The sequence below is a fragment of the Varroa jacobsoni genome, unplaced genomic scaffold, assembly GCF_002532875.2.
Source record: "Varroa jacobsoni isolate VJ856 unplaced genomic scaffold, vjacob_1.0 scaffold_1309, whole genome shotgun sequence".
Lineage (NCBI taxonomy): Eukaryota > Metazoa > Arthropoda > Arachnida > Mesostigmata > Varroidae > Varroa > Varroa jacobsoni.
The window spans coordinates 123,829-145,144 of NW_019214211.1; the positions used below are offsets into that span (position 1 = coordinate 123,829).

The window sequence follows — 21,316 nt, forward strand, 5'->3', positions numbered from 1 at the left end:
TAACATAAACACGCCCTTTTGCTCTAGCTGAACGTCGAACTTAGTAGAGGAAGAAAGCCAAATTTCAACCAGGTAAACGATCCTACGAGAAGACCTGATAACTAAGAAGGAGAAAAAGTGGATAGCTCCTACTAATTCTACAGTTGTTTTTAGCCTATCGTCACGCGAACGATTATCATCGCTATGTAGAGCACGGTATGTATTGCAAAGGCACCTATGGTTAATGACGTTGCTCAGGCTTAACTAACGACCGCTTTTTCTTTGTTTGATCTGCAAACATCGTTTGATTAACATAGGGCAACTATTTACCGAGAACGAAGCAGAGATGAATATGACAGGCGCAATCATTGTGACAGTGTCGTAACGGCAACGGTGGATCACCGTTAAATGGAGGCAGACAAAAACAAAAAAAAAAACGCGTATATAGCACGATAGCTTTGCCGTTGCTCTTTGTCGTCTCTGGGTTAAGGTCGCGTCGAAGCTGAGAGCAGGTGCCAACCCGCATGCGTTTGATGAGACAAAGGTAACAAGGTACAATCTACAAACAAAGGGAGATTGTGTGAGAATGTCTGAGCCACACAGTTTCCTTTGGCTGTTGCGTACACAATACGCTAACAGCCAAAGGAAATGCACAGCAGGGCTGCAAGGTGCGACGTCCAGCTAACACATATGTCCGGGACCGTCTAGCTGGCGTCGCTTGGTCTTCTGCTTACAGCTTATTGTGAGTGACGGTTTAGAAAGGTACCTGTTTATGCTTGCTAGGTAACGCTCGGAAGCGACGTTTCGTGCGAAACGTCGGAAGGGGCGTGTTGGCCGCACAGCAAACAGTCTCTTCGACGTAAATCAGTTGAAAAACGTACCGTTTTGCCCTATGTCAGACACTTCAGTCCACAGGATTTTCTGCTTCTGCCTACAGCCAGGGTTAGCGCTGAGTTGTGCAGGTGGCTAGTTTTTGTAGAAGCGATTACGATTGCTACGGAACCCGGTCAGGTCAGGCCTCTGCCTTTCGATTGCTTCTGGTGTGCAATTGATGCCGAAGCCTTTATCGTGGTGTGACCACAGGGAGCGCTGCGTTGGGCGCGTTTTCCGACTCAGCGCGCACAGTGACGACTGCCATCTTTGCGATGGCCATTCCGCACCCAACGTCCCTGCATTGTCGTCGGAACGTGGAGACAAAGGTAAGCACCACCGGATGCATCCGATGTCGGCCCCGACGGAAGAAACCGTGGCGGCGTTGGATCCCGGATAGTTTTCTTTGCACGCTTCAAAGCTCTGCTCAAACTGTGAACAGCTACAGTGTGCAAAATAACCTTCACTAAATGAGAGGTCAGCAACACCGAAGTGAAAGCTACACATTGAAAGATGAACGACCCTAAATCCATCCGCTCTTCATAGGTAACCACTGCAACTACAACGAGAACAGTGAACGATCAGCCATTGAGGTCTGCATTACTTCCATTTCTAACGAAAAATACTTTGAGTTCTACGTTCGAAACCAGCGTTAGGCATTATCTTAGATGACTGGGCCCAGCGTGATGAGGATATTATGTCTGTCTTTAGAATCGTCTTTTTTCTACTTTCCCACACGTGTGTTGCCTAAGGCTTTTGGGCAGATGCGCTATCATCGAATCATTAAGCCGACTTCCCTTTTGTGTGTGACAACATCAGTGTGAAGTTCATTTTTCACCGGTGAAGTTTTGTATCTATTTCTGTTGAAAAGAAAGGAAAGAGGAGAACTACGGTTTCCGGAAGGCCGGTGTGATGTGCCTATTAAGAAATAATAAAATCCTGCTTTTTACGTTTTGCGGGGTTCGACCATACCGGTCAGGTTGTTCTTTACGAAAAGCAACACAATAAAAATAGCGCACCATCGCACTATAGTTCGATCACAGCCACTAAACTTAATTGATTCGAACTTTTCGTACAGAACCTCTATTAAGCATTAATTTATCTTGCGTATTATTACCAACACCAAACGATTACTGGAAATAGGACAAGTAGCAGCAGCAACAACACTGTCCGCTAATTTGGCCAATAACACTTCTGCTGGGTTATGATTACCGGGGCTTGCGGCACAAAGGCAAGGGAACTGCGAAAGTATCAAAGCCAAGCGGGACTTATGCCACATCGTTCGCCAGCTGTTGTCGCTACCACATAGACTCTACACAGGATCTAGTTACTCAGTTATTTTAATCGTTTCCATACAGTAGCTGCAACAATAATTCACTTGTTGATGGTCCATCAAAATCAAACGCTCATGTGGAAACCGGCAGCCGACAGCGAAAGCAAGGGCGCTCACGCACGGTCGATCTGCACACAGTGAGACGTGATAAGCACCTGCAGCTTCCATAACGCGCATAATCATTGTCACCCATCCCGGTGAACGAACGACTCCTGCAGATCGCAGCACTACCTTGGTTAAAAGGCTAGCTTCTCTTTTCACGTTAGTTCGCTTTTACCACGTGGCTTGAAAATATAGGTAGCCACTATTTCCCTTCCGTTTTTGGGCAGGAACAATGCTAACAACACATACACGATAACGCTATGTGAGGGCAACCAGTGAGCAATGATCAAGAGTTCCTGTTCACTTGCCGCACCCCTAGAATCCAATGCTATCCACTGCAGTAATGGCGGATGCTGTCGAACCTGTCAATTAGTCACCGAAAGTCGGCGATTTTCATCGTCCTTGTTTTCGTTTCATCTACGTCTGCAACGAAACAGAGTCATCCGGCTGCGCCAGCACCGCCACGTTCTATAAAACTCGTCTACACATAGTACATATATATATATATATATATATATATATGGTATGTTTTCTAGCGGTAACGAACGATCAGCGATACCAGCCGGGACGATTAAAGCCCCATAGGAAAAGCAGCGAAGATAAAAGATGAAACGTTGCATCGACCCTTTTCATTAGCATGGACATTGTCCTAGCAAGAAACAGCAGAAGGCATTGTCCGGAAGACCGAGGTCTTCTGCGGCAACGAAGGGTCGTAGCAACGAAAAGGCTCCTATAGTTCATGGGCTTGTCGGACCATTGTCATCATTACAATCAGCACCAGCACCATCATTGTGGCCGTAGAAGAATAAAGCCTCAACTATCATCCATTTGTTCCTTCTCCTTTAACCCCCTGCCCACCCCCTTATTACCTTCATACACTTTTTTTACTGCTTCTACTGTGGTAATTCGTAACCTTCCTGAGGTAGTTATTTGAGACACCAGCACCGTTGGTCGGTCGTTTGCCTGACTTTCCTACTGCTGCCACCTGCTAAAAATTAGATGGGTGGCTGGTTGACTGAGTAGTTCAAGCGCCGCCACACCGCGATGCATCCCGTGATGCTGACGCTTTATAGCCGCTAGGCTGCAACATACGACTTTACTATTATTAACGTCACCCTATTCACTCTCGCTGGTTGCTGTGACCAATGATCGCCACCGGTGGGCTGACGTTAGCTGGCACCGCTGGCGGCGTCAAAGCGTCGCCGTCAACAGCGGCTCATTGGTGCTTCAAAAAGTTAAGCTGTTGTTCTTTACTGTCTTAGGCTAACTAATCACTAATGAACGACGCCAACCTGGTTAATCATCAAATGCCACCGTGGGCGAGCACTACGTGGCTCGAAGTAGCACGTTCATTCGTCAGTCCATTAGCTCATCATTCTATCCATACTTATCTTCATGCGAAGTTCTTGGCGTGCTTTGTCTATCGCATCATCTAGCTATTCATGCGAGAACAACAGTGCCCAGGTCTGATATAGCAGTCCCGATCTTGTCCGGTGTTCAACAGTTAGTGTAGTCGTCTGTGGCCTGCGCTGTGGGCGCCAACGGACAGAGGCGGATAACTGTAACGATGTAGGTAGTTACTAGTTGAAACCACTCGCGTTCAACGCCCATCAACATAATAGAGACAACAACATAGTCAAAGGCGCAAAAACAGCCTTCCGACCGTCCGATGGATAATCTACTGCCGGCCGTTGGCGCGTTCCGGAAGGTCCGGAAACCGAATATAGCTATGGCGAAGCTTCCAAGTCACAGTCGCTGTTCGCGGGAAGCAGTTTCATTCAGGTAACGCCATTGCCGGTAGGTTAAAATGTTAGTTAACAAACAAACTGAAAGCCTATTCCTAGTCGAGGTCGCTTAATAGCGAGCTCTCATTAGAACTTTATTGTTGTTACCCAGTGGAATTCTAAAGCTTACGTATTTTGCAATGATGATATCATGTGAAGCCCTATTTCGAAGTATTCGTTCGATAGACTCTAAAGGCTGACACAGCACCAATGTAATAATATGCATCTAGGACCACGTTCGTGTGTATTAATGAAACGATACTATCTATTAATACGGTATAGTAATATGATGGTTGTACAACTGTACTCGTGTGCCATGCATCGAATGCGGTCTTTGCTATGACGCATCAAACAATATAAAACGGTTTCCTCATTGACAAACCTTTCTCGTAACAGCTTCACCTTACTACAACTGATGAACAAGGCGTATTTAATGGCGTAAGCACATTGGTGGCACGCGAGGTACATCTTGCCTAGCCACATCTATTACAAACATCTCAAATGTAGCCCATAGCCAGATACGGAAGGCTAGGTTTCATAAGAAGATCAGTGAGTTGCTAGAGGATAAGGTAGCCACCATTCAGGGCTCGTTCACTACGTGGATCGGCTGCACTCACCTAAACAGCGTAAGGCAGAAGAGGCCCTTTTACAGTGGCGTCAGGTTGGCTTTTCCTTTCAGTCGAGTCCTGCGGAAGTCCCTTACTGACCTCTCGTGCACCCCTCGCCATCTCTTTTCGCTCCCGTTCTTGCCGAGTGTCAAAAAAGCTGCTGCACTAAGGCATCCTCGTATCCATGTCAACATAGTCAGCACAAATCCTGGATCCCGGAGAGAGCTCCAGTGATGTCCACGACTAAAGCAGCAAGTCAGTAGCTACGTATTACATGTGCGACCACCGGTCACTGTGACCATGTCAGCGCTAGACGCATAGAAGTAAGACAGCAGCAGATAGCACCCTCAGCGTGCTTCTCTGTGTATATGCTCGGATCTCGTTCATTAAGCGAATATCATTATAGTAAGTGATACCGGCGTGGCGGGAGTGCTACCATAGCAAACTGGTAGTTGGATCGGCGGACTGTAGAGATTGTTCCGTTAGGAAAGCCCCTCTATCCGTGCTAGTGATAGAGGCGCGCTGATCCATCAAAGTGTTCAGAGACAGTCGATGGTTGCATTCGTAGTAGACGACGGTCCAACAGCTAACGGCACATTCTCCATCTACCACCTAAAGGACGCTGTAAACGCATCTCTATGTCCGATTGGAAGACAAAGTTGGCTTTTTGGCCAGCAGGTTGCCCAGTTGCATGACCCACTCATCCCAATGACCCATCTCAAAACCGCCCTACGCCCTCGCTCTTTCGGGCCGATACCTCATTTTCCTTTTGCTTGCCCTTAGCACACAGTCTGTGCACCTTTGTGTCGAGAAAATAGCCCAGATAGATAGCCAACAGTCTTATCAGGCTGGTGGCATCTCAAGGCAACCCCCTTCCAAAGCAACCGAACAACTAGCCAACACGCACATCTCTAGTGGTGCGTGGACGTCGACGCATCACTTATGACTGATCAGTTGTGCCCGTCACCTCGAATGCATATAAATGCGTTGTATATATACATGTATATATAGAATAGGTGCCTGTCAGTGGTTCTGTGCGTGAACCATGACAATACCAACCTTTGTATTAAGGTAGATGGTTGATGGGACCAACAGGACATACGACTTCAACTGCGATCTTCTGGGCGAAATCGAAATCTGCTCGAAAGTTCGCGTGATGCGCTATTTGGACGCACTGCATTCCATTTTGTGTTGACAAATAAGTCTGTTTGTCTCTTTGTTCGTGTTAGATCGTTCCAAAATGGCGTTCAAAGTAATAGCGTATCATCACTCGATATACTGCTCATATTTGTGGGCGTCATTCAGGCAAAACATAGCGAATTTTCACGCTGTAGCTGAACACCGATCAGCGGGCAGCCAAAGCTGCCGCTGCTTCTTGTAACTCATTCTACCTTTGGGACTTCCGTTGATATTCTACTAGAATCTTGCAGATGGCGGCTTCTAACACATCAATGAAGCGGAACTTTAGCCGAGCACAGCGTTACAACTGCTGCTATGTGTGGACTGCGTAAGGCCTAGTATTAGGTCCTTACGATTCTAAACGTTTGTGACAATATTGTCGCAAAGTCTATTTAGGAAGATGAATCTGTAACTTTAATACGTTTACAAATTTACGAAAAACAATTATTATATTAAAATTATATATACACCAGCTTTAAAAAGACGGGTGTATGGATTAAAGGCCCAAAGTGAATCCCTGTGAGGTATGAGCAAGTACGCGAACGAAAGGAACCTCCAATAGCCTCTGACACTTTCAATCGATTAGACTAGACTGGTTGCGTCCAGCCAAGAGTGTGGGGTGGTTTCCTCGACCGGCAGGTTGACTGGAACATGAATACCCTATTGAAACTATCGACGAGTTTGGGCTTTGTCGAGGAACAGGGGAGATGGAATTCACACTCCTAACGTCCCAGAAAGGCTAGCGATCGGCTGAAGGAGCTACTTTCCCTTAGGAACAAAAAGAATTACGTACAATGGTACCATACCCGATCCCACAGGAGGACCTCGGTGCTGTACAGACCATCAGTAAAGCCAACAATCGTCGAAACTCAGCACTAAAACGAGCATCGGCAAGATTCTCCCTCCGTTGCTAATACTACGACCTAACCAACAGTGGGTGGAACCGTAAGTCTGAAAACCGAGGCCGAATAGGCACGCCGACGAGTTAGAAGGAAATATACCTCCGCCTGGGAAACGACCGGGGAGAATTTCTAATGAACACCGCCGCTGCCGCCAGAAGTGAGGGACGATTCAGAACCAGCTATCACGCCTTTCGCCGCCCTTTGATAAGAAAGACAGCAAGGCGACGGTGTTCCGAGATCGGAGACAGACCAAATCTTGAAATCGAGACTGAACTCTATTGGTACATACAAACCGGCGCACTTCAGTGATCACCCGTTCTAAACTACAATGGTAGAACAGAGCAGTTCCCAGTCGGACTCAAATATCAGAGTCCAAAGGCAATTTATTGATTGTGACAGACAACGTGTCTGACGCTTATTGCGGCCAGCCATACCTTGAACAAAGGAGCCTTTCCGTGAAGTCATCATGAAGACAAATGTAGTTGACGGATTTGAGTTTCGGCCGTCCTCAGTAAGTTCAAAAAGGAATTGTCCCTCATACTGGCGAGTCAGACATAGCAAAGCAAAATTCGTACATCATGTGATTAGGTTGACGTGGCTATTTCCGGCGTTTGATCAGTTGTTGCATATAATACTCGTCCAAATAGGATATGTTGAAGAGTGCAATACGCATTTACGACTTGGCAAAGATGACCCTCGATTCTTCAGGTATTCTTATAAGGACGCCTGCATCAGGTATGATAAATAATATATAATAAAAGCTCTGCTTGGGCAAGTGAAGATGGCGGGGCACTCCTTACTCGGGCAAATATTTTTCAAATAGATCTATTAAAAATGTGCCTGACGTCTAACGAAAATAACGGAGACCAGTTTGACTGTTTTATGTTGTTTAGGTGGTTAATTATCAAACACGTCCGCAGAGCTTGGCTACGTAAATTCAGGTAAGCCCAAACAAAGAAACCTTTCAATAGGCCAAAGTTGCTGTCTTTTGTTTCGACTGCTGGTTGTTTGAAGACAACATTGATACAAGGCGCTCGTCTGTGATTTTCGTTATGCCCAAATGACCGACTTACCAATGAAAGGTCAGAAGTTTGCCGTACAGGCTCGAATCCGTAAACAACAGACAACATGCATGTATTTAATGTTTATTTATCAAGCTTATTTATTTAACATGCTTGCCATCCAGTCAAAATCATTCGGCGCGCCAAAGATCCTCTAAAACATATTTCCTATGGATATCTTTTTCTTTGGGTTTTTTATCGTTAAGGCAATAAATAGGGTTATCGTGATACGCGGTTTACTATTAGCTTTTTTCTTTGTTTCATTATTCTTTTGGTCACTCAGCGGCCACGACTACGTTCTGATATCTCATATAGGATATATCATGTCCGTCGGTCGGTCTTGTAGGAACAGCTTTAATCGGCCTGTGGCTATTTAAAGAATTGATTTCGAGTCTTTACGATTATCTCGTTCATGCGAAACGAGATATCATATATACTCACCACGCATAGAGTCCATCAACAATCTACAGGAGAAGGAAGAGGAGGCCATCAGCAATCCCTATTAGTCTACAGCTCCCGTTTGCCTATAAATTGTGTGGCGACGTTCCCAAGTCCAGTCATGTGATTGACTGGCTATTAACTTCGGTGAGCGCCATCGTGATGTATCATAGTTGAGAGCTCAACTGACGCCGATCATTGACAGAGCCTAATATACAACGGCTCGCTTCCTAGCGCTGATCTTTGTCGCCCTTAGGCTATCTTTTTCAAAAACAAAAGACGCCCACAATAATTAGATGAGTGGAAGTCATCCTGCAATCGGCACGTGGACGGAAAGGGTCTCTCCAGTTTTTTGGAGGAAAACTGATTCTGCCATGAACGGAATAGTCGAGGTACAGTATTTGGTAAGACTCTGCAGTGACAGGACGTAGACCCGTGTTTAGTGCAAGAAGGAAGTTATTCAGTCGAGAGGAATTATTGCACCGTAGACGAAGTTGTTCTCAATCAGTTTCAACACGAGTACGATACGCCGTTAAACATCCGCCGTTGGAAGCACCTCGTAAAAAGGTTACCATTTTCATAGTTAACTGAGTAGATAAGACATGTCTGTCCAGATTTATTCGAAGGAGAAATAGTCATGTAAGATATACTCGAGTCCGGAGTAGTGCAAGTAGAAACAAGTTTTTCCTAACTTCTCTATCTTATGTTATCGCCTTTGTGATTCAACTTAATAGATACGAAACGGCTAGTGTCGATATTTTACATAAACGAGCAGAAATATACTGGAACCAACGCCCTAAGGCAGATAATCGAAATTACTTAGTTGATGTTTTGTTTGTATTTATTAATAGTAGAGTGTAGAGTACGTAATCTTCAAAATAGATAAACACAGCACGCGTTAATAACAGGAAATGTTCAGTTGCGCTTGTTGCTGCATTTACATAAACATAAGCAGAACTTTATTCGAAGTTTAGATATAGTTACATCAGCTAGAACGGTAACAACAACACCTCTACTATCTACTGATCATCGAAAATCTGTGCATTACTCTGAAGTCGATCCCGGTTGTAGAAACGCTCACAACTGCCGAAGAGTCCGAAGCGATTGGCGAAAAGCGATTGCAGTCAACGCATACTGTCGTGCCAGCGGGGGACCCCAACCATTTGCTAATAAAGGCTGTCTAGGCCCCCGAATTAATATTCCACCTCCATAGTTGATTGAGTAGACAAGACGCATGTATGCCAAGTTAATCTAGTCCGAGATGTGATATTAATTTCTAAGAGATATAATTTTGTACGAACGAAATTCATTTCATTCGTTCTCAAAAAAATGATACTATACGACGAGACGAACCTTTACGAGTCTACAAGTAGAATTTGAAACGTTGTCCTGAAACCTCCATAGCTTTTTAATATAGAAGCGGGCTGCCTCCAGCATTATCACTTGCGGTAAAGAAGCCCTAGCCGACACGTTCGCCCAGTTCAAAACATCATAGTCATTCAGTTGCATATAGCCCGTGTCAACTACTGATTTAAATAGATAGATCTTTGGTGAAGCATTAGGTTTGTGTGCGATGTGAAAATATTTCGAAGTTAGCCTCAAATTGAACATGTAGAACACTTCCGACAAAATGTTTGTCCTCTTAGTGTTTTATTCCAACATGACTGATAGCGCTGTTGAACACAGGGACTCTTTTTTAGTGAAAGCAGATGACGTTCCGTCTTTAGTTTAGACTATTGCTACGGTTCTGGGCATGTACTCGGCCGCGAGTCTGGCGCAGGCATCTGCTGTGCGACATTCGCACCGAAGCATGCCTGTCTGGCTAACAACGGTTGCGTGCACAACTCCGCTTGGGAGCACGACTCGGCGTTAAGAAGCGACGCTACGACCCGAAGCAGGGTCCAGCACTAGACAGCGTAAAGCCATGTAAACAAGTCTTCCTGGCTCTGTACGAGACTTCACGACGCCGGTAGCACATCAGTATATGCACATGTGCGTTGGTGTTCGTACGTACGCTGGCTACCGACTTACGTTCGCTGCTGATCTTCCGTTTCTGTTCTACATAAGAGCGAATTCGGAACGGATGTGGGACAGCCCTTAGAAATAGTCTGTGGCCTGTAAAAGCACCGGCTTTTCGGATCGTTGCCGAACACCGATTCTAGTTAGACACTATGCCTGGTACGTAGCGTGACACTTTTTTTCTTCGTCCTTCGGCTCTAGAGGTTCTGGGATCGACGGTTCGCTTGACTGCCACCGTCGTTCGCGGACGTCGTAACAGTGCTTTGAGTCAGTGTCACCGTTGCCTCATTGTGCATAGACCGAATCACATGCATATAGACGTGTACACATTGACGTAACATTGATGTGGCGGCATTAACATCGTCTCATGTTAGAACGATATTCTATGCAGTATATGCCTGTACGACATGCGCATAACACTGTGTTGGATACATAGCGCAATTATAATGGAGCCAATGTTTTCTGAATCCGTCCTGTTCAATTCGATGGCACTGGCGAACACGGAGGTCATACACTGCTGCTCGCCGTAACCTGAAGTATTGTAGATCTATTGACTTCGAGGCTTTTGGGAAGCATCTGTAGCAGGAAAAGTGATTCAGTGAAGAAAAGATTGGACTGTGCTGGCGCACGGTCTTCGGTGCGACTGGAACACACAATAGAAACTTGTATCAGCGGCATGGTGGCAAATTTCCCATATATGTTTTGAGCCTGCTGAGTCTCAAGAGCCATTTTTGACGGATGCTGTTTCGTGCAGTGACGTTTCTGGCCCTGTGTAGAATGACCCGCCTCGGGACGCTACGAAGTAGAACGGAAGGATCGCTTGAAGGCCGTCAACCGCTGCCCCACCAGGAAGTGCACTAGCATGGTATCCTGTGCGTTTGTGCATAGATACACCGTTCGAGCGACCGACTGAATGGATAAAAACACACGGACCGTATCAGTACAGCGTCGAATCTGAACACGCAAAACCATTGTTTGATAGGCGCCCGTATCGAGTTATGTTGAAGATCGACAAAGGCTACAATATATGAATCGGTATATACGGCCAGAGGCTCGAAGAAACCTTAGACCTGGCACTGTTAATTGGGCATCATTATAGCGGCTATCAGCCTAACCAACGATAAAATTCAAGGACATCTTCTGAGCCGCAGTGCGATACGTAATATAACATAAATCTTATTTTTTTTTCAATATATTGCCAAACAAACACAACTATCTGTTACCTGTGGGACCTAAAACCATTATAGTGCATTAACAGCATATTTTCCATGTCTAGTTTGTCGAATAACTTCTTTTCAAGTACACCTAATATATCCTAATTAGTTTGTGAGTACTTACAAAATTGCACCATTGTTTCGCCTTTTTGGTTGACGACATAGCACTCTAAGCTAACCAACTGAACGGAGCAATGTGTCGCTTCTTAAGCTTGCAGGCTTCACATCGGTCTGTTTATTTATTATACTAGCTACGTATAGATTACAGTATAGCTATACCAATAACGAATGCAACGAAATAACGAACGTTTGTCATTGTCATGGTCGAAGTGAAGATTGCTTTTAGCAGGCCAAAAACGTGATGGCATTCTCGCTACTCTGGTCGAACAATCGTAAAACCGTTTTCCTGATTCTAAAATGGACTTGCTATATTTGTTGAACTATCCTGTTTTATGTTATTTTTTCCTATTTTTGTTTTCAGCATCTTGTGTTCTCGTTGTGAATCATGTCACGTGATGGAGCACCTTCTAGAACCTAGGCTTTGTCCTTTCTGGCTATTTCGATCCATTTGCGGTTCATCCAAGGCCAAAACGTCTAGGCCACAGCGCGCTTTATTGGCGCCGCCATTATTCAAAACAGCAGTACTCAGTCGGCAGCTTTTTTCTGACGGCTCGGCTATTTCCTCTTCCTGGCAGCACCAATACTTGGCATGCCGTCTGCCTCCCGACCGGTCTACCGAGTTACTCTATGCCCAGCAATCATTCAATGACCTAGTTACGCTTCGTCTTCTCTCAATTCCGTGCCTGACTTGTGCGGGCACGTTCTCGTTGCCGTCACCGTGACCGATGCTCATGCTAAGATGCATCTTTAGTGCCTTAGTGATTCGCTTTTTTTCTTTTTGCTCGCAGTTTGCAAGATCCTGGTGCGAGCTCAATCTGCGACCTCGGGTCTTTTCGTCCGGTTTGGGAGTCGAATCGCGCACACCAACAGGACACTATGCACCGGTAAATTTAAGGATGCACATCTTAAGGCCTCGAAGGACATCGAAGATTTACTCGAAGGGAAATTGGTACGTACAAAGGAGGGACAGCTGTTGGAATGAGACAAGGGTTTTTTTCAGATTAGAGAATGGTGTCCACGCAATCTATCTTGTGGCCTGTCTAACTCCGCACGATGCATTTGGCAATAGACGCTGCTAGCAGTGGGGAACGTGCAGTTGTCTTTTTCGTTTGACCAATAGCATGAAAGCGATGCAGCGAAAGGGAAAATCGGTGAGAAAAGCTGTGAGAACTTAGGTTGGACTGGAGCGTGAAGGCATACCGCGATGTAAAAATGAGCAACAGCAAGTAGTTAATAAAGGCCACGAACGTGGAAGTACAGAAACTCCCATATAGTTGATCGTTTCTGTACATTCATATTTCAGTAGTAGTTAGAAGCAAGAGGCGTTAAACGAAGCAATTCATGAAACAATTCTCGAAGTGGATACACGGTGAAACTTTCGATATGGGCTAACAGTAAAAGGCAACCGTAAGTAAGTAAAACCCCAATAGAAGGCTTGGCATTTTTTTTCCATGTAATTGTCGTTAATTTACACTTCGATTAGATAATGCCAGGCAAGGCTGATACTTGGCCCGAAAAAAAAACAGTAAAAGTAAGATAAAACTCCGCAATAAATCCGCAAATAAGTTTCATAATAAATCACAATTTTATTTAGATAGACTTTATATATAATTCAATAATTCACGTACAATGTCACACAAGAATAACGATGAAAAATAACGACGACAACAACAAAATGCAACAAGACATAAAAATATTCGAAAAAAAAAGATAGAAAGCACCCAAAAGATATTAGCAACAGTAGTATAGTACTATCCCAGACCCCCGATAAGAAGATCTCACCAATATACTATGTTAAGTGAAACAACACAAAAGACTCCTTTTACAACTGCACACGTGTGCATGGTCAGGCAAAGGCAGCGAAAACGGGGCACGTGAGATACTCATAGGTTCCAGACAATGCGAATCTATAAGGGACTGAGGTAATGCTACTGCAATACGCAGCATTGTCTTCCGCTACGCTGGCAACGACAACAATACTAATCAATAATCAAGCATAATGAACATACAAGGTGAAGGGGTGGGGGGAAAGGCGGTCGATTCAGACGAGCGTTCTCTTCTAGCTCTCCTTGCCCGCCCCCAGGGCCTCGCCGCAAGCGAATGCTAGAGAAGGTCGTTCACTGCTTGCCCCTGGAAGGGGCGCCGCCTGCTTACTTGTCGAAGGGCGGAACTGGATCGGGGCTGGTCTGATCAAGCGGTCGGAACGGCCGAATAAGATCGGAACAAGGCTCCGATACAACAATGCAAAGAGTGAATGTCCAATACCGCGAGAAGGAAAAAGTGGCACAGGCGAGCATGGAAACGACAAAGGCCATAACAAGAAACTTGTAAGAGATGTTCTTTCGCGGATAACCGATGAGGCCATCCTTTATGTTCTATGGCAAAAAAACAGTTGCTGATCGAAGAACCACGTCATTAGAATGCCATAGTCTGTACCAGTTAATTGATGGGCAAATAATACGATAGCAAGCATATGGCCAACTTATGATAGAGCAGTAGGCTTTCCTAAAGACGGATATATGATTAAGCATTTTTGCTAGATTAAATGTATGTATAAAATAGATTTATGATGTCGACGCTTATCAAATACACCATTTAGAAATAGTTTCAGGTGTGGATGGCTAGGTAAGCGGGGCGATATCCAATAAAGACAAATTAATATTTCAACTTAGGGAACATAGATATAATAAAGAGCCCGTTTTACTAATAGAATACCGGAACCGACGGTATTTTGTTAGTTCAACTCGTTCTTTGGGTTCGATCTTGTAATTTCCTTCAGTTATGAATGCCCGACGGCATTTCCTATTATTTTTTCTTGGCCAGACATCCTTTGACAGATATTTGACCTTTATATACACTTCAACGTTACCTCGACACCATTAGAAGGGGAGTATCTTTGTCTTCCAGGCCAGCGTCAAACCACGTAGGCCAGACAGGGCCATGAATTAGTAAGATAAGGACTAACTTCAATATTAACTGTGAGTTCGCTGAGTGGCATTACGGCATCGCGTTATAATATCAACGAAACACGCATTTTGCCCAACGCGGTTGGCTCTCTTTAGCGGCTGTTTTATGAATAAATGAATAAATAATAATCAATTGATTATTATTTATTCATTTAATAATAAAATCATAGAGGAGCGTTTGCACGATGCGCCTGCCAATAAACTTATGCGTAGAATCATCAAATAATTGCTTCCTTCATTTCTTCAATTAACTTAGATGTTCCTGCTGCCTGATGGTGCGAGGTCGTACATTGGGTGGGGCGCAGTAAGACTCTATTGACTTGACACGAACGTATGTCATCTTTCGATCTCATTATTGGATGATAGTATAAATAATTGGTGCGCGAGTAGAGATCAGAGACGGTCAATGTGCGGATATGTTGTATTTAATGAAGCGCAATTACTACTATTATAGTATATCTTGGATACGGTGCTATACTTAACACTTTACAAACAACAATAGTTATTTCTAATACTAAGTAGTATATGTTCTGTCCTGGCTATTGCGGTGGTAAAATGGTAACGTGTTTGCCTACTCAATCTAAAGACACGTGGTGAGATGGCCTAAGTCCCAGATCAGGCCTAGTCAGAGACATGTTCAGTTTGGCGTTGAACGTCCGTCGTTCGAATAATGATTAGGGACGACAGGACGTAAAATCCGAAACGTTTGATCATAGTCATTTGGTCAGGCAGAGTAGAAATAAGTCGATTGAAGGATACGTTTGAATGAACATGGAATTCTGCCATGAATCTAAGGTCTGTTCACGATGAGCTTTTACGTTGATAAAGGAGTGGACATAACACAGGTTTGTATATTTTATTGCAAAAAAAGATTATCGTATAGCGACGAGCTCACTATGCAACTAAGCACATGATACGATAGGCTTGATGCGTGATGATATTTTATCTAATTTTTTATAAATATTTAATAACTGTTAACACAAAACGTGCAGTCTGTACAGCCGATATTTTTTATTTCAATTGTAGACTCGTTTCTGCTTTTTGTTGTTCCATCCTGCCCTAGACGACCATAGCTATTTACGTATATCAATAATGAACACGTGTCTATAAACGTGTTCTGTGCAAATGTCCACTCAAGTACAAATAGCCTAAAAGAAGCCTTTTGGACGTCAAAGTGTAGACATCGATCAGGTCATAATAGAAACGTGAATACTGTATTTTTAGCACTACTTAACTATATAATAATAATAATTAGAGTTAGAAATATTTGCAATAACAAAAACGCGTCTGCTGCCATATGACCGCGCTCTCCATAGTAACCAGTCGCTACTTGCTGCTATGTAATAGTCTGTCTGCCGCAGCCAGTATATAGTGCATGGCTAACCGATATGGATAACCTATGACAGTTGCGGGTGAAACACTCAGCTTCCACCTATTCGGATTCGTGAATACGGGAAAAGTTCATACATGTCTGTATAGGTATCGCGGTGTGGTACATTCGTGTCGAATATTAGGTGCTCAATTAGAACAGGACGCATACGTGGCTATTTTTACCGTGCACTATGCCAAAATCGTTGCCTAATGTTCCTATATGCAGATGTCGATTTTAAACTACACAAAATTCCTGTAGACAAACCATATGTAGTAATAAGAACAATTCTTTATTACTGTCTTAGTATTATGAATAGATTCATTGATTCTATATGATCCAGAGCCGATTATATTATTATGAATATGCCTAAGATGATTTAACTCTACTCTCATACTTAGTTCGCTATTTTTCCTCTGCAGTTAAAATGACAATGATCATTCCTAAAAGGTCGTAGTGCAAGGCTGCTCCGCAGCCTTAAATAGCTTCTTTTGTAGATCTGCACTAAGTTTACAGGTGTCTTTACTTCAAAACGATAAATAACTTATTTTCAAAGGGTATGAAAGTATGGTCCTATACCAGATGTCACCCTTTGCCCATCTCACGTTGGTCCATAACCTTAATCGAGGATATCCAAGGGCGTAGATCCCTCTACATAGAGATCTCTAGATAAAGAGATTTCGCTTCTAACCCCCCAGTAGTTAACAAGTTTACTTGCACGTCACGCGTCAGTCAGGAGAAGTAACAGTTCAACAGAAGGTCTATCTGGCTACTTCTGTTTGGTGTGTTAATCTTTTGGTAAACAGGTCTATTATTCTAAGGGATCATTCTGTGACTTGCTTACATCCCCCTGACGTTGCTCCGTACGGTACTTAAACAACCGTGTACAGATTCTAGGAATGGGATCAGAAGCCGTGCGGGTGCTTACATCGTTTAAGCTCACCGTAAGGGTTGCTTACCTGCATCCACGTCTACGCATCGAGCAAAGAATGTTCAATGATTTGCCAGGCCTCATCGTCGAGGCCTGACATTCTTTCCAACGCCTTCTCTTTCTCGATAAAAAGGTACGACAAACACTGGCTGTGTGTGTCTTTATGTCTATTGAAACTTCGAAACTCGCATTGCGTGTCATAGCACGTAATAGCCTAACTGCCTGTGTAGGTGTCGCCAATGCCGAAGTAGAGTCGAAGGAGCTCCCTTTCCGCTCTCATCTCTCAGCCAGAAAAAGTACACCATTTTGGGAAAGACGACTGTCCCCAGGAGGTCAGCTTATTATGATTTCTCAAGTTTCCTAAGTATGAATTCTGATAGCGGATTGTTGACAGCTTGATTTTTTTGGTACCGGCATATACTTGCTAAGAGATCTTGCATCTCTAAGACTTAGGCTACAGCCAAGCAGTGGAAATTCTGTGCGGCATTCTAATTAAAGCGGCAGTGTCAAACTGAAACAACAAGGCCTTCTAAGACAACTTAGCCAGCCTAGACAACTTTCGAGACTTATTTCGATGTCTTGATACAGAAGAAAAGCAAATGCCTATGGGGCTGCCATGTTCCCTGTTGACATCCTGCGCAACAGTGTATTTTCTATACTTCTTTCAGCCAACAGCAGAGGTATTAGTGCACACTGTTTTTAACAAATGTTAAAGAATAAAAAGCCTTATATGTTTGACCACGTCCAATAACAAAAGGTTCTGGTTACTAGAGCCGAAAATGTTTTCGAGAAGAACTTATCTTCGGAAGGCAGAACGAATCGTAGTCTTGCAAGAGGATTGGTGCGATGTCGACTACTTTTCGTGACAAAGGCCATTCCGTGTGACTCTAGCAAATTGGCCATTCTAAAGTGCGGTGGAAGCACTTCGATCGTTGGTCGTTTTAGTCTACAATGAATAGCAAAGAAACACTAACGCACCCCTTGCGGAATATTACGCAATATCCTCCAAATGAGTTCAACATTGAACCCTATATTAAAATGCGAGGACTGTCATAGCCTATTCAATGACAGGCACTGACTACAGGAGCTTTTTCCAGCGCAATCATTAACGATTTTTGCGCTTATGATTTTCTACTCTGCAACGACATGAAGCAGCCTGCTCTGGGTAGCTAATGCGCGTTCCTTTAAATGCGTTACCACAGTTAACACAACTAACAAGCATGACGCTGTAATGATCTAAACCTCAGCATTGGCAAATCTTATGACCAGAAATTGACGACCAGGTCAATAAGGACAAATCAGGAATTTAAGAAAAATAAGGAATCGTTATTGAGAGCGATAGCATTTTGTACGGTTGCTATGTCGTTTCATAGGTCTATTGAAGAGACACCTGGTAAGTCCAAAAAAGTCTACTCCTGTTCTAGGGCATGTCTAATAGAAAGTCAGGTGAAAAAAAATAACTAAAGGTGCGAAAGAAGGCCAAATGAGTATACAGACGGTGAAGTGCTTGACGAGACGAAACACTGAGTTTTACTAGACGTACATCTCGTCGCCCTCAGGGCAGAATGTAGCAAGAGGGTGGCGTAGTTTGGGTTGCTAACGAGTGTTCCTTTCAGTGTATTGCTACGGTAGCAAGAAACATGTGGCAAGCGTTCGGCGTTGATAAACTGTCATCGGACCGCTTCGTAACTCCGTTGGGGAAAAACCCAAATAGTCTAGCAGAACTCGAACGTCCAATGTAATGCCTTTTGATTTAGGTACCAGAGGTAAAATATGTGGAGCTTACAAGATTCTTTGCACTATATCTATCCGTCGCACGTATATTCTCGTACAAAGATCAATGCTCTGTACATATATATATATATATATATATATATATATATATATATACATACACATGCAGTTCATTTCGCTAAAGAAAACTCTAGTAATATTTAATGTGGGACATTAACAATGGAATTATACTCCATCAATAAGGCACAAAGTTTTATACATCTTTCAACTGCGTCAAGTGACGAACGTACGCATGCTCTAGCGGACGATTACAAATGCACAACGCTATTAGTAAGAAAAAAAAAAGTCGCATAATGTAAACAAGGATAAGAACAAAAATTACAGTTCACCCTACCGACCGCGAGCAAGTTACAAGAACTTGTCAATCAAAGTTCGTACAATCTGGCATAAGCTGACAGGTTTCTAGCCAGGGCAGATTGCAGAGTGAGTAGATCCACTGACAAAAACACAATACTGATTCGACCTTGCAAACAAAATGTATTGTAGTAGACGCTCGTTTTTTTCGTGGGACTGCGGAGCACATACAAACCCGTGCATAAGGATTAGCTGGCTTATAATAAAAGAATATAAAGCACGAATAGTATCTTAACCAGCTCTCAGGCCTTCGTTTGCGCTAAAATAATATAGCTTTGATGAGAATGTGTATTAAAGCAACATACCGATGCTGTAATATACGTGAGCGGAACTAGTATACAGGACCAAACCAATCCAATTTTACGGTGACCTTGGGGTCTGTTTGTTGTTATAGCGATAATTATCATTTAAAGATAGAGATAAAACTGTAATTATAGTCAATTTAAATGATAAACGGTCAATTCGTAATTATTAATCGTAAACAAAATAATTATTGTTACGTGTTTTGTAAACTTTATCTGGACTTTATGCAGCCCACCAAAGAGGCATGGCCGATAACGCTCCATCTAAAGGAATAACCATATAACAGCGTCGACTAAACTCCCCAGGGATTCTTTTAGTTGTTAATGCTGTTGTTGTTGTTGTTGTCGTCGTCGTCGTCGTCGTCGTCGTAGTAGTTCTTCGACGTTGTGAATATATGTGTCGGCCCTCTCTCGCTAACGGAATGCAATACGTTTTCAGTTTCGACCTATTTTTATTGTCGTACCACGTATAGAATGCTCTCACAGTAGACAGATGCCTTCCCTGAGCGTGGCTATCTCTGTTAGCTAGCAACAACTCAACAAATACGGTGCATATGGCTTTTTTTTTTTTTCTAGACGCACTATTTTGATCTCGTAGCGTGCGAAACAGGGGCAAATTCGACGAGAAATCAAATTGGAACTTTGTCGACACGATCCAGTTTGTGGTGAGTCGCGATAAAAGTTGACGAATAATATAATATTATTATTATACAGGTCACTGCCAAAACCTGGCCAAAGCGTTACTCTTTAGTACATGCAGATCCTATCGACATAACGTACATACTATAGCCGGGTATGCACAAAGGTTGTAGCTTGTTTTCCGTCATCCTAATTTTTCTTGATTGAAATACCTGTAGTAATGATTTTCCTTTACAGCTGATCCAATATAGTCAAACATATACGCAGAAATTATTTTGTCCTTTTACTTTTATATTATCCTGTGGATAAATATTTTTTTCTCCCCCAATGTGTCTAAATTTAAATTAGTAATTACATCGACGCGTAAGATTCATAATAATTCCCTTAGTGAAAAGGTACTCCTTTCCCAGTAATATATTAAGTAGTAACAATAGGTTCGTCCTTATTTAAAACTGCCCTCCTGATTGCCGCAACAGAGAGCAATCCTTCATAGTGTTTTAGCTTACTTTTGAAGTTTTGAATTTCAGCTTGTGTCTATACACTACCCTCGTTACGCTTACTACGCATACTCAAAATTAGAGCGAGAATAGAAAAACAGCGTAAGGCAAAATTAGGCTTATAGTGAACTGTTGTCTGCGTCTAGGCAAAAAGGTAGGTGTACATCTGAAATTCCATTGGTCCTAGTCGTAAACTTCGTCTCAGTCTTGAGTAGGATAATCTTTTTTTTGCTAATTATACACTTTCGTTGATTTCCCTAGTCGGCCAATTGTTGACCCGCCATGTGCAATGATATATATTCTACGAGTGGATCGTGTACGTTTTTCATCAGGCATCTAGTTTACATAGACGTATCAGATAGTATGTTTTTTGAATCTACAATCTTCAAATCGGAACTATTGGATTAGAAATGTAATTATGACCATATGATAGTTGTTTACACGATACCTCTAACTGAGAATCTGTTTCAAGCCTAACATGCAACTTTATTGCATTGATTCTTTACAACCCAATCAACGAAGTTAGATCGACGACAGATACGGCAGCGATACTTATTGCAGGGGCCGGTTGTCAAATGATTTCAAATCTTTCTATATCAACTAACTGCCATCTCGTGCATTTGTATACATGACGTATGGACTAGAAAATCTTCATAAGGGTTGCCCTCACGCCGGACACGGCTGATGTTTGCGCAATACTCGATGACATCGTCAGTAGGGTTCGTACAACCTGTAGCGTGATACAAAATGGGCTGGTGCGACTCCGCTCTATTCGCTCGCACCTTCCGTCAGCTACTAGTTCCAATTATGTGTTTATTATGAGCTGAATAATGATTGAGTAGGTTTTATTTACTT

The 21,316-nt window shown here is 43.2% G+C and overlaps 1 long non-coding RNA gene across 1 annotated transcript in view; it reads left to right on the forward strand.

Annotated features, from left to right (window-relative positions):
- The window catches only part of LOC111268692 (uncharacterized), a 24,013-nt gene extending 3,435 nt beyond the window's left edge, over positions 1 to 20,578 (forward strand). Inside the window, exons 2-4 of the long non-coding RNA XR_002685349.1 lie at positions 12,398 to 12,558; positions 19,902 to 19,990; positions 20,492 to 20,578. This is a non-coding gene — a long non-coding RNA (uncharacterized LOC111268692). The remainder of the gene's footprint in view (positions 1 to 12,397; positions 12,559 to 19,901; positions 19,991 to 20,491) is intronic.
- Positions 20,579 to 21,316: the final 738 nt, after the last annotated feature.